The sequence below is a fragment of the Leptonotus elevatus genome, chromosome 4, assembly GCF_054856555.1.
Source record: "Leptonotus elevatus isolate MCC_2025b chromosome 4, RoL_Lele_1.0, whole genome shotgun sequence".
Lineage (NCBI taxonomy): Eukaryota > Metazoa > Chordata > Actinopteri > Syngnathiformes > Syngnathidae > Leptonotus > Leptonotus elevatus.
In genome coordinates this window covers 6490373-6502242 of record NC_141242.1, presented here as the reverse complement: position 1 = coordinate 6502242, position 11870 = coordinate 6490373, and the positions used below count along the sequence as shown (strand labels likewise).

Sequence of the window (11870 nt, the reverse complement as noted above, 5' to 3'; positions counted from 1 at the left end):
TGTAAATAGCACCACAGTTGCAGACATTTGTAAATAGTTTGCCAAATTGTTGTCAAATTGTTACACTGTTGAATGTAAATAAACGTATTTTGCTATCAAAAAACACTTTTTCATTCTTGGTGGTAGTGTTTTATAGAAGTAAAGCACTATTTAGGTGTTTGTGGCATCATTCATGGACAAAAAGAAGTGTAAAATTCACTAGAATGCATGAAATAATATCGTTTCACTAAAAGCTTGATTTCTCCGTATTTTGGTCCAAAACAGGCGAAATTGGGTCAAACTAACCATTTTCTATTGTTGATTACTAAAGAACGGAATAAGGTAGAAACAAACTTTTTTTTCTGATGAAAGATGAAAGTCCAATCTTTCATTTGGTAGTACGTGTGTTTCCATAGTCCAAACAGAACATTTTCTGTGGACCTTGAAAGATCAGTCAAAATGCTTAAATCGGCTGGCACTGACGGCATCCCTTTTCTGAAAACGTCTGGCAGTCAAAGAGTTAATATTAAAGGTAATTACAATGACAGTGATTTTAAATCTACAATTTTGTGATCTATTTGTATTCGTAAATACTTATAATTATTGTGTGTGCCAAAACACTCAAAACATTGTATATAGTTTGTCCTCTTTTGTTACATTTACACTAGTATGACTCACTCTGTAAATATAATTACAAATAAAAAAGGATGTCATCCATTATTACTGAAATAACTTTCTATTTTTTGGTAAACCCCTCAATAATTTTAAAGTATTTACGTATATCCATTCAAATATATTTCATTTCTACACTCTTATTTTGTAGCACATTACCAGATGTAGAGATGAACCTGATATGCTGCACTGATAAACAATGTTGTCAGAAGATGTCGAGTTTACGACACTGTGCAGGAACACCAGTTTGAAGATTTTTTTTTAAACTCCAAATGAATGTATAATTAAACGTGTTATTTGAGGATATTTTTAGTTATTATTTTCGTGACACGAGATTTGTCCAACTGGAATATCCATTTACGAACTACCATTCACGCTAATATTGTAAAATTATTGTTACAATCTTAAAAAATATATATATAAAATAAATAAATAATGACATACGAAGTGGAACAGAAGGGAGACAACGGTCCATTAAAAAGTATTACAGTGCAGACCATAATATGGACTGAAGGTCTATGTGATTATGATAATTATTTGGCCGGGTGGAGTTTACAACACTGTACATGAACTAAACGTGTTTCTTATTGGTCCAAATGCAGTTTAAAGATATCTTATTTATTCTCCAAATGAACCAAAATTTAACGTCTATTTTAGTTCCCCCCGTGACACGAGATTTGTCCAACTGGAATTGCCGTAGAATAGATTTCACGTGACAAATACTCCATTCCAGGCTGCTTTTACATAGCCACACGCGGTTCACGATAATTCATAATAATTCTGAATTAGTACTATACGAATTTACGCATCGACACTGTGCGCCCGTCACTACTCTATTGAAGCCAAACACAGTTGTTACATTTTGTGTCTGATTAAATTCGGATCAGAGAGTACTCGTCCAAATCTCTCGGCCCTGTTTAGCTTGCTAGCCGCCAAAAAAAGGAGACAAATTTGTTATCGACAAATTGGCTCAGCAGATGCCAAGTGTGACCGAAAAGTGTCGTGAATATCGTGTGAAAATGTTGGCAATAACGAAAGTCAAGTACGAAGAGGAGCTCTGTGGAGCACAAGAGGAGAACCAGCGACAATGTCAACTACTGGTTGCTGTTTGCAAGCAGCCTCGATTTGTGTTGAACAGAGCAGGTTTGTCGTTTGTTTTATCAATAATTTTCAACATTAGAGGGTTCTCACCTATTCCGACGACACAGAATAGACTGCCGGTTGGTGGGGAGGGTCCAGCTAGCACTAGCAGCTAGCACTAGCAGCTAGCACTAGCAGCTAGCACTAGCAGCTAGCACTAGCAGCGAGCAGAAGAACGTGTCTGATGCCCAACTTGTGTGTAATCGTGGGCTGTAATAGCCAGGCAAAAAAGAACGGAAAGGGTTTTTGTCGACTCACGAAGAGTGTTACAAACCAGGGATTGGAAGCCCAAAAGAAGAGCGAGCGTCAAAGGCGACTTTGGCTGGCTGCGATCATCCTAGAAAAACCTACCACGCCAGGAAAGGGCTACGGATTTGCTCCGATCACTTTTGTCACAGGTGAATATACCCCCATTCGAATATGACCGCTCTTATTTTCATGTCGTTAGTAAGACTACGCTGCCCTTAAAAACTACAAATTAAATTAAAATTAATAATACACGGTCTTTTGTTGTAGCTATAATGGCGCCGCTGCCCTGCACGTCGCCGGCGAGGCCATCACGAAAACGAAGAGAACCATGCTTTGCTGATTTTGCTGTTTCTTTCAAAGCAAAATTATGAAACCAGGAAAGTGATTTCTTGACTAGCATGACTCTTATTTCTTTCTTAGGTCGTGCTGTGCTGCATTTTTTGCACGTCTGTCCGGAGTAAATTTCCATTATTATTTTTAGTAAATATGACTGGCTATAAAAATCTTACTTGAATTCACATATGAATTAATATCAAAGTAATGAATACAGTTTCTATTACATAGCGTCCTGGGCAGACGTACTGTAGGGTTTAAAGGGCTTTAGCTATGTATATATTTAACATGCAGTCCATATTGATTTTATAATGAAATTTTAATTGATGAATCATGAACTCATTCACTCGTGAATTACTGCAGGGAAATGTTTAGTGCGTGATGTCTAGTGTCTCATGCTTTTACAATTTTGATCTTTTATTAACAGGTTAACTTCATCCTTAATAAATAATAAAAGTAATGGCTGTACAAAGTGAAAAAACTATATGTATCAATTTACAAATACTTGGGAAGCATATTACTTTCTTTTCTTTTTTGATGAATGTAGTTTTATATAATGGTATTTGTAGTGCTATAGACCTGTATGCGATTATAGCCCATCACGTTGAAGCTAGGGTTGCACTCACTCACATGCCGCATGGAGGTCTGATAGAAAAGGCCTTCAAAAAATAAAAAAATCCACTGATAGAAATGGGCTTTTGATATTGATTAAAAACAAAAAAATAACTTCTTCTTTTTTCACATAAAAAAACATGTAAACAACAGTCAACCAGAGTGGAGCATAGAGGAAAACAAAGGGGTTAAATACAAAATTTAAAAAAAGTTTTACTTGTCTTTTTTTCATGACGTAAGGTACCTGTGCGAGACGTCATGTAAACAGTGCCTCAGAGCTGTTGCTGCTTCCTGTCACTAGGTAAGGATAAGGCATCAGAATTGTATTTACCTGTATATAGAAATGTAGTCGAAGTAGTAGTGGTAAAAGAAGAAACCGAACAATGAACATCATGGACAAGTATTTAGTTATTAAATTTAAACAATAATAAAAGCACTTTATTTGCTGATTTTGAAATAAACAGCGCCCCCTTTCGGCCAACCGGGAAATGTCCCGTATTATGTCTTGTGACGGCCTGGTCTGGAGACATAATACCCATAGTGGAGATGGAGTCAAGTTTAACAAACAGGGTGAGCTAAAAGGAACTTTACGTTGTTGTTTATATAACAAAAACAGTGGTGGTTTGGCCCACAGCGTATCTCAGCGCATCGAAAGATAAGATTAAAAAACACACAAAAGTGGTCAGAGACAGGGACCTGCAGGATATGAGAGGCCAGCATTGACACCTTTTGTAAAAACAAGGTCCAATGTGTTGCCATATGAATGAGTGGTACAGTTGACATGTTGGATAAAATCGACTAAAAAGAGAATCTAAGAATTCCATTGCTTTGGAGTGTTCACTAGTTCAATATTCAGGGTCGTCACCATCAAACATCATTGGTGCGTGTAGACGTAAATTTGTCAAAATATCAGTATTTCAGTCTGTTACGTGTTTAGTTACCATTAAAACTGAAATAAGTTTATATTTCCGGTAAACCCCTCAATATTTTTTATGTATATAACTCCATTCAAAAATATTTCACACTCTTATTTTGTAGCACATCGCCAGATGTAGAGAAATGAACGTGATACACTGCACTGATGAACAATGTTGTTAGAAGATGTCGAGTTTGCAACAACACTGTACATGAATTAAACATATTTCTTTCCAAATGAACATAGACTCAAACGTTTTTTTTTAGTTATGCACCACCACCCTCCTTCCCCGTGACACGAGATTAGTCCAACTGGTGTTGCCGTAGAATATATTTCACGTGACCAATACTCCATTCCAGGCTGCGTTTACATAGCAACACGCGGTTCACTATAATTCATAATAATTCATTCTGAATTCGTACTATACGAATTTACACATCGACACTGTGTGTCCGTCACTGCTCTATTGAAGCCAAACTGCTCAATTTTGTGTCTGGTTACATTCGTATCACACAGTTTCTGTCAAAATCTTTCGGCCTTGTTTAGCTTAGCTTAGCTTGCTAGCCACCGAAAAAGGGAGACGCGTTTGTTATCGACATATTGGCTCAACAGGCGTCAAATGTGACCGAAAAGTGTCGTGAATATCGTTTGAAAATGTTGGCAATAACGAAAGTCAAGTACAAAGAGGAGCTTTGTGGCGCACAAGAAGAGAATGAGCGACTACGTCAACCGATGGACGCTTTTTGCAAGCAGCCTCGAGTTGTGTTGAACAGAGCAGGTTTGTCACTTATTTAATCATTGCTTTTCAACAATATGTCTATTTTGAAAGGATCCTTCATCCGGGCACTTTTTACCTTACGTTTACAGTTTTTCTCAAGTCACTTTTGTACATGTGTCAGATAAGAATAGGTGCTCCTATTTTTCATGGTAAATGTTATAAGAATTATATAAATAAGGAGGTTTATTCTTTATTTTTGATACGTTGACATGCCAACAACTAGAATGGAGGGTGGAAGCCTAGTCGATAATTTGATATTGTAAACAGAAGTGACTAGTTGGACCATTGATTGTTACAAAGTAAAAAAAAAAAAAAAAGAATTTGTTAGCATACAATTAGCTAATATATTACATATAGCCACATATTTATGCTAATGGAAAATTGACACTAAGCCCATTACAATGATTTAAAAAAAACCATTTAGGTTTGACATACACTTACTGTTGGCTAAATTTATTTTTTCTCCCCTGGCTTTATTTGTTCTGCTTTGCTGTCCCCTAGAGGTGAATAATTAAAAGTTATTCAACTCCTGGAGGATGTTGTACAGCTGATGCAGATGCATGCATTTGTTAGCTTTTTGTCAATAAATGCCAGATTTCACAACTTGAAATATTTCCTATATTTATGTGCGGAACAATTATTGTTACAGAGGTTACAGAGTAACGTTGAGTGAATTCTAGAACAAAATACAGATACGTAACATTTGCCAGCTTTGCTACTCTTTCACTCAGGTGGCCCATGTGAAAATCTTAAATATAAAACACATAATGTCACAATAAACAGTCTTTACCAAACCATGTGTTACTTGTGTCCCGCAGACGTCAGTGAAAAATATCTTTGTCCTGAGCGGCAGGAGCCAGAGTTCACTGGCGTGAAAGAGGAGGAGGACTTGGAGCCTTTTCAAGTTAAAGAAGAGGAGCAGCCACAGCCTCCCAACATAAAGAAAGAGGAGCGGCTGCCACCATACATTAAAGAGGAGGAGCATTTCACAGAGTTGCCCGTGACTGGTGTCCATTTGAAGAGTGAAGATGAATGTCAAAATGAAGAGAACAAAGGGGCGGAGTCTCCAAGCAGCAGCTCAAGACAACAAACAACAACAGAAGATGACGAGGGCCATCGTGGAGGATCACAAGCAGAAGGTGAAGACTCGTCACACTTTCCTCACATTGATGACCATAAACAGTCTGACGGTGATGTGACATGTCACACTGACAGCAAACTTTGGAAATTTTCTCTGTGTGGAAAAACATTTGTCTACAAGTCTCAATTGCGAAAACATGTGATTGGCCACACTAAACATTTTACCTGCTCAGTTTGTGGTCAAAATTTTGCTCAGAAGAAAACCTTAAAAATACACACAAGAACCCACACTGGGGGGAAGCCTTTTGCCTGCTCAGTTTGTGGTCAAATCTTCGCTCGCAAGAGAAATTTAGCAAGCCACATGAGAACCCACACTGGAGAGAAGCCTTTTGCCTGCTCAGTTTGTGGTCAAAATTTTGCTGAGAAGGGAAACTTAAAAAGACACACACTAACCCACACTGGAGAGAAGCCTTTTGCCTGCTCAGTTTGTGGTCAAAATTTTGCTCAGAAGGGACACTTAAAAAGACACACAAGAACACACACTGGAGAGAAACATTTTGCCTGCTCAGTTTGTGGTCAAAATTTTGCTGAGAAGGAAAGGTTAAAAAGACACACAAAAACACACACTGGTGAGAAACCTTTTGCCTGCTCAGTTTGTGGTCAACATTTTGCTCACAAGGGAGACTTAAAAATACACACAAGAACCCACACTGGAGAGAAGCCTTTTACCTGTTCAGTTTGTGGTCAAAATTTTGCTCACAAGGGACACTTAAAAATACACACAAGAACCCACACTGGAGAGAAGCCTTTTACCTGTTCAGTTTGTGGTCAAAATTTTGCTCGCAAGGAAATATTAAAAATACACACAAGAACACACACTGGTGAGAAACCTTTTACCTGTGCCGTTTGTTGTCAAAGATTCCCAAGTAAGGCTAAAGCTCAGAGGCACAAGTGTGCTGGTGAGAATAGCAGAGATGAATGATGGTGCAAAGATCATGTCTACCGCTGAATGAACGAATGATTTGTGTACCTGTATTGTGTATTGTATGTGTCTGACTTAACCCTTTTTTTAAAATTGAATTTGTATTCAAAATGTTACATCATATCTGACAGCTATAATCTGGCATGTTTACCGGAAATTGTCCATTAATATGCATTGTGCCTTATATCATTTTTATATTGCATTTTCCATGTTTAATATTGAAGGCAAAATAACCATGGTTTGATATGTCCTCATTAACCTCTTATATAAGGATATGTTGTTGTCCTGAACTGTTGTACGAATCCAGGTGCCCAACAGTTTGTAAATAAAGGTCGGAATCAGCCTGGGAACTCTTCCTTGTTTATACTACAGCCTTCCCTGCTTCGCAAAACATGTTTTCGAGAGGGTCTCAACACTGTACATGAACTAAACATGCTAAATGCATTGTTTATTTATTTATTTATTTTTAAATTTTGTATGTTGGTGAATATGTGCGTGTGAGGGTGTACTTATTAGTTCACCTAAAACCTATTAAAAATCCCATACCGTTCACCTAAACCGAATACTTCAGAATCCAGCTAGAGTCGTGAGGTTGTCAGGAGACCCGAGGAAGGATCAAAGAAAGGAAAGTGAAATCCAGCACCGACCAGACTTTACTTACTACCCACCGGGTTACCAACCAGAGTCTTTCACCAACCCGAGGAAGGATCAAAGAAACATCTAAATTCCAACAAATTAGGGAGACCAAAGGAGAGACTGAGGAAAGGAAGGAAGAAAGGATAGATGAAGCAGAGTATGATCCACAGACATCAGCCTCCACCGATTCAACGACCAAAGGAAGAAACAGATTGTGTTTGAATTTCGATAGATGCTTGTGTGGTGGATCTGGCATGCATGAAAAACCCCACCAAAGAGGGGAGCCGTCATCCCGGGCCGGTACAGAGCAAGCACAACCCCCCAGGGCCTCCCAGGCCACGGCAGCGCCAAGGGACAACCCCCGTCTACAGGCCGGAGAGCAAACCCAGGACATCCGGGAGAGCACCGCAACACAGCTCCTCCCAAGAGACCCAGGGAACGGCAAAGACGCATCCGCCAGCCAGCAGCCCACAGAAGGGCAGAGCCGCCCACGCTCAGCCAGGGGGGACAGCACCTATAGAGTTAACCCACTGGCATGCAGTGATTCCGAATATTATCCCTTAGTGCCCATTGGTGGTGAATCTTGAGGAGTTGGTCTGTAGTGTTTTGTAAACACTGGAGACAAATGTCGGAGTCTGAGAGTCCCATTTTCTTCATCATATTTTGAGTAATGTATGTTCTATGAATAATTTTATATTGGATAAGTTGTAAATTTGTATGTTTTGTCATTTTAAATACGTTTTCACAAACTTAAATCCAAAAGTCAGATTCCGGAGCTGTAGACAAGTCTGTCTCCCATTTCGAGATGTGTAAAGACATTTTATCAGTATACGAAAGTAACATATATTTTTGAGAGTTTTTTTTGTTGTTGTCGGAGAAAGCTTAGTAATATCTTTAGCTAAAAATGGCGATTGGAGCATACCTCCAAGTGTTGGAATTTGTTTATTTATCATACTTTTAACTTGCAGATAATGTAAAAAAATTATTATTATTATTTTTTTTCTTTGGGAGCAAGGATGTATATGATATAAACATATTATCTGAGAAAAGATGGTGGAGATGTGTAATTCCTTTCTGCTCCCACACACCTAAATAAAACGATTGGTTGTTAAGTTGAAAGTCGCGGTTATGCCATAGGGGAGAAAGCCCGCAGGGCTCCACTTGGGCTTTTGTAATTTCTAGTGCCTTCCACCAGACAGTCAGGGTGGCGGAAATCCTTGGGTTTTTAAAACAATTGTGTCGCTCAATCGATGTTGTAATGAAGAGTAAATCTAGAAGTCTGAGGTTATTACAATCCTTCTGTTCTAGTTCCAGCCAACAGTTAGTATCTCTGTTGGGTTGTGCCCATAGAATGATATATTGTAGCTGGTTAGCTATATAGTAGTGCATAAAATTTGGTGCCTCTCGACCTCCTTGGGATTTACTTTTCTGAAGAGTAGATAGACTAATCTTTGCTTTTTTTTTTATTCCAGTAAAATTTTGTAACGGCCGAGTCCAACAACTGGAACCAGTTAGCCGTAGGTTTAAATTGAATCATTGAGAAAAAATAGTAAATAGTAAATAATATTTAATGGTGGCTATTCGTCCTATTAGAGAAATAGGAAGATTATTCCAGCGCTCCAAGTCACTTCAAATGCTATCCAGAAGTGGAGTAAAGTTTAAATGAATTAAATCAGTTAATTTAGGTGAGATTTTTATGCCTAAGTATTTTAAATTACCTATAGGAAATGAGTAGTGTGGGTCCTGGCTTGCAGGGTTCCATGAATTTTCTATAATAGGGAGTAGTGTAGATTTTGTCCAATTAATGGTATAATCAGGTAAATTTGAGAATTTAGTTAATAAGTTAAATACTTCCCCTAACGAAATAGCAGGCTGTTCTAAATAAAGTAAAATATCATCGGCATATAGATTAATTTTGTGTTCTGTTACCCCAGAGTGAATTCCTTGAATCTTTCTTTCCTGGCGTATAGCTAATACAAGCGGCTCAATAAATATTGCAAATAATAAAGGGGACAGTGGGCATCCCTGTCTTGTGCCTCTCTGTAGAGTTCAAATCTTAGATATAATCCCATTAGTAGTAACTGTAGCTTTAGGAGAATCATATTATACTGACACCCAGTGAATAATTGACTTCCCAAAGCCAAATTTATTTAAAACAGCAAAGAGGAAGGACCAGTTAATTTTGTCGAAAGCTTTTTCTGCATCCAATGATATAATAACTGCCTTTTTATCATGCCGCTGTGACATGCTAATAAGGTTAAAGAGCCTCCTAATATTATTAGTAGAGTGACGACCTTTAATAAAGCCTGTTTGGTCGCTATGAATGATTGTCGAGATTACTGTTTCTCGTCTAGATGCGAAACCCTTAGTGCTAATTTTATTATCGGTGTTAATTTGTGAAATCGGAAGTTAACTTGATGGAAGGGTGGGGTCTTTTTCTGGCTTTCATAAAAGTGTAATTGCTGCTGTATTCACGTGTGGGCATATCTAACCATTAGTTTTAATTTCTGTTACTACTCTTAAGAATAGTGGAGCAAGCATAAAACAGAAGTGCTTAAAAAATATAGCCGGATAACCATCCGGGCCAGGTGCTCTGCCATTAGGCGTACTAGCACTGTACAGCTCGATTATAGTAAGTGGCACATCTAACATATCTTATATCTCTAAATGCAGTTTAAAGATTTCTTATTTATTCTCCAAATGAACCTAGAATTAAATGTCTATTTTAGTTCTCCCCGTGACACGAGATTTGTCCAACTGGTGAGAGGCGGTACAGACTGAAAATGCAAGACTTAAAAAAGAACTTATGAAGTTAAAAAAAAGAAAAGAAAATCAAAGTGCAAATAATGTTATACAGAAAATGAAGGCAAACAATCCTGAAGATTTCGAGGACAGCAACAAAGTGAAATACTACACAGGACTTCCTAGCTTCCATACTTTAAGTGCTGTATTTAACCCTAATTTCCCCAGAGATATCGGAAAACAAGAATTGGATCTTGAACAAATTTCAAAAGCTCATTATGACGTTGATGCAACTTTGTCTTAATAAGCCCATTATTGATCTGTCCTACAGATTTGGTGTGTCCACGGTATTCCTAGAAACCTTGAACATCTTATTTGTAGCATTACAGCATTATATTAGCTACAAGCCACTATGCCTTTGGTATTGACAAACTATTTTGGCAGGACATGCATCATAGATTGCTTTGAGATATTTATTGACAGACCATCCAGTATGAGAGCAAGAGCTCAAACATGGTCAAGCTATAAACTTCACAACACTGCCAAATATTTGATTGCCGTGTCACCATGGAACTGTTAGTTTCATATCACGTGAGTGATAAGTATCTGACTGCTAATTGTAAATTTATGGACATCACCCATGGAGATGTGATCTTGGCAGACCGAGGTTTGCCATACTTTTTTTGCATCTCATATTTTTCTAGTAAGATATGATTATCAATTCAGCTTATTTTTTTACTTTACATTTTTTTTATGTTAATATCAATTGTAAGGCCCAAGAATAATATATATTGTTATTGTGCGTTAAACACAATACAGCTTAGGTTTCTTGTGATGCTGAGAAAACTGCAACATGTTTTTCTTTTTCTTTTTTTCTCTTCTTCAAGCAGTCATGTCTGATAACCACACAAAAGCTGTGTATCAATTATTTACGTTTGAAGTCCTGCAAACTTTGTAGAAAGTGTTCCTTCCCGTACCTTTTTCCTTCTGGGTCACTCTTCAACTTGACATATTTGAAGTGAAACCAATCAAATGGTTTGTAAGTACAATTTTCCTCATCACACTTAATCATGCGTCCAGTCCATTGATACCTTAAAAGGGGGGTTTGCTTTCACTCGCGCATGCGTAAGTAATACTCCCGTGGCATCATAGAAGCAAAAATGGCCTAAATATTTGAAATTTGTTAAAATTGGAACAACGAGAATCGGATGAATTATGTGGAAAAAAGGAAAAAAAAGGAACTACTTGCTATTCCCCGGAAAAAACGCAAATCCTGTTGCGTCTCCTTGCACGCAGGGGAGTGTTACACAAAAAGAAAAACTGTCGTTGAAACATCCACATAATTGTAAATAGTACCACAGTTGCACACATTTGTAAATAGTTTGCCAAATTGTTGTCAAATTGTTAAACTGTTGAATGTAAATAAACGTATTTTGCTATCAAAAACTCATTTTCATTGTTGGTGGTAGTATTTTACATAAGTAAAGCACTGTTTAGATGTTTGTGGCATCATTCATGGAAAATAAAAAAGGTGTCAAATTCACTAGAGTGCATGAAATAATATTGTTTCACTAAAAGCTTGATTTCTCCGTATTTTGGTCCAAAACAAGAGCATTTGGTTGAAACTAACCATTTTCTATTGTTGATTACTGAAGAACGGAATAAGGTAGAAACAAACTTTATTTTCTGATGAAAGATGAGAGTTCGATCTTTCATTTGGTAGTATGTGTGTTTACATAGTCCAAACACAA

The 11870-nt window shown here is 37.6% G+C and overlaps 2 pseudogenes across 1 annotated transcript; both read left to right on the top strand.

Annotated features, from left to right (window-relative positions):
- Positions 1-4249: 4249 nt before the first annotated feature.
- On the top strand, positions 4250-7084 carry LOC147175265 (uncharacterized; annotated as a pseudogene). Its single transcript, XR_015094657.1, has 2 exons — positions 4250-4679; positions 5498-7084. The product of XR_015094657.1 is annotated as an uncharacterized LOC147175265 (transcript).
- Positions 7085-8281: 1197 nt separating this feature from the next.
- LOC147175264 (uncharacterized) lies at positions 8282-10889 on the top strand (annotated as a pseudogene).
- Positions 10890-11870: the final 981 nt, after the last annotated feature.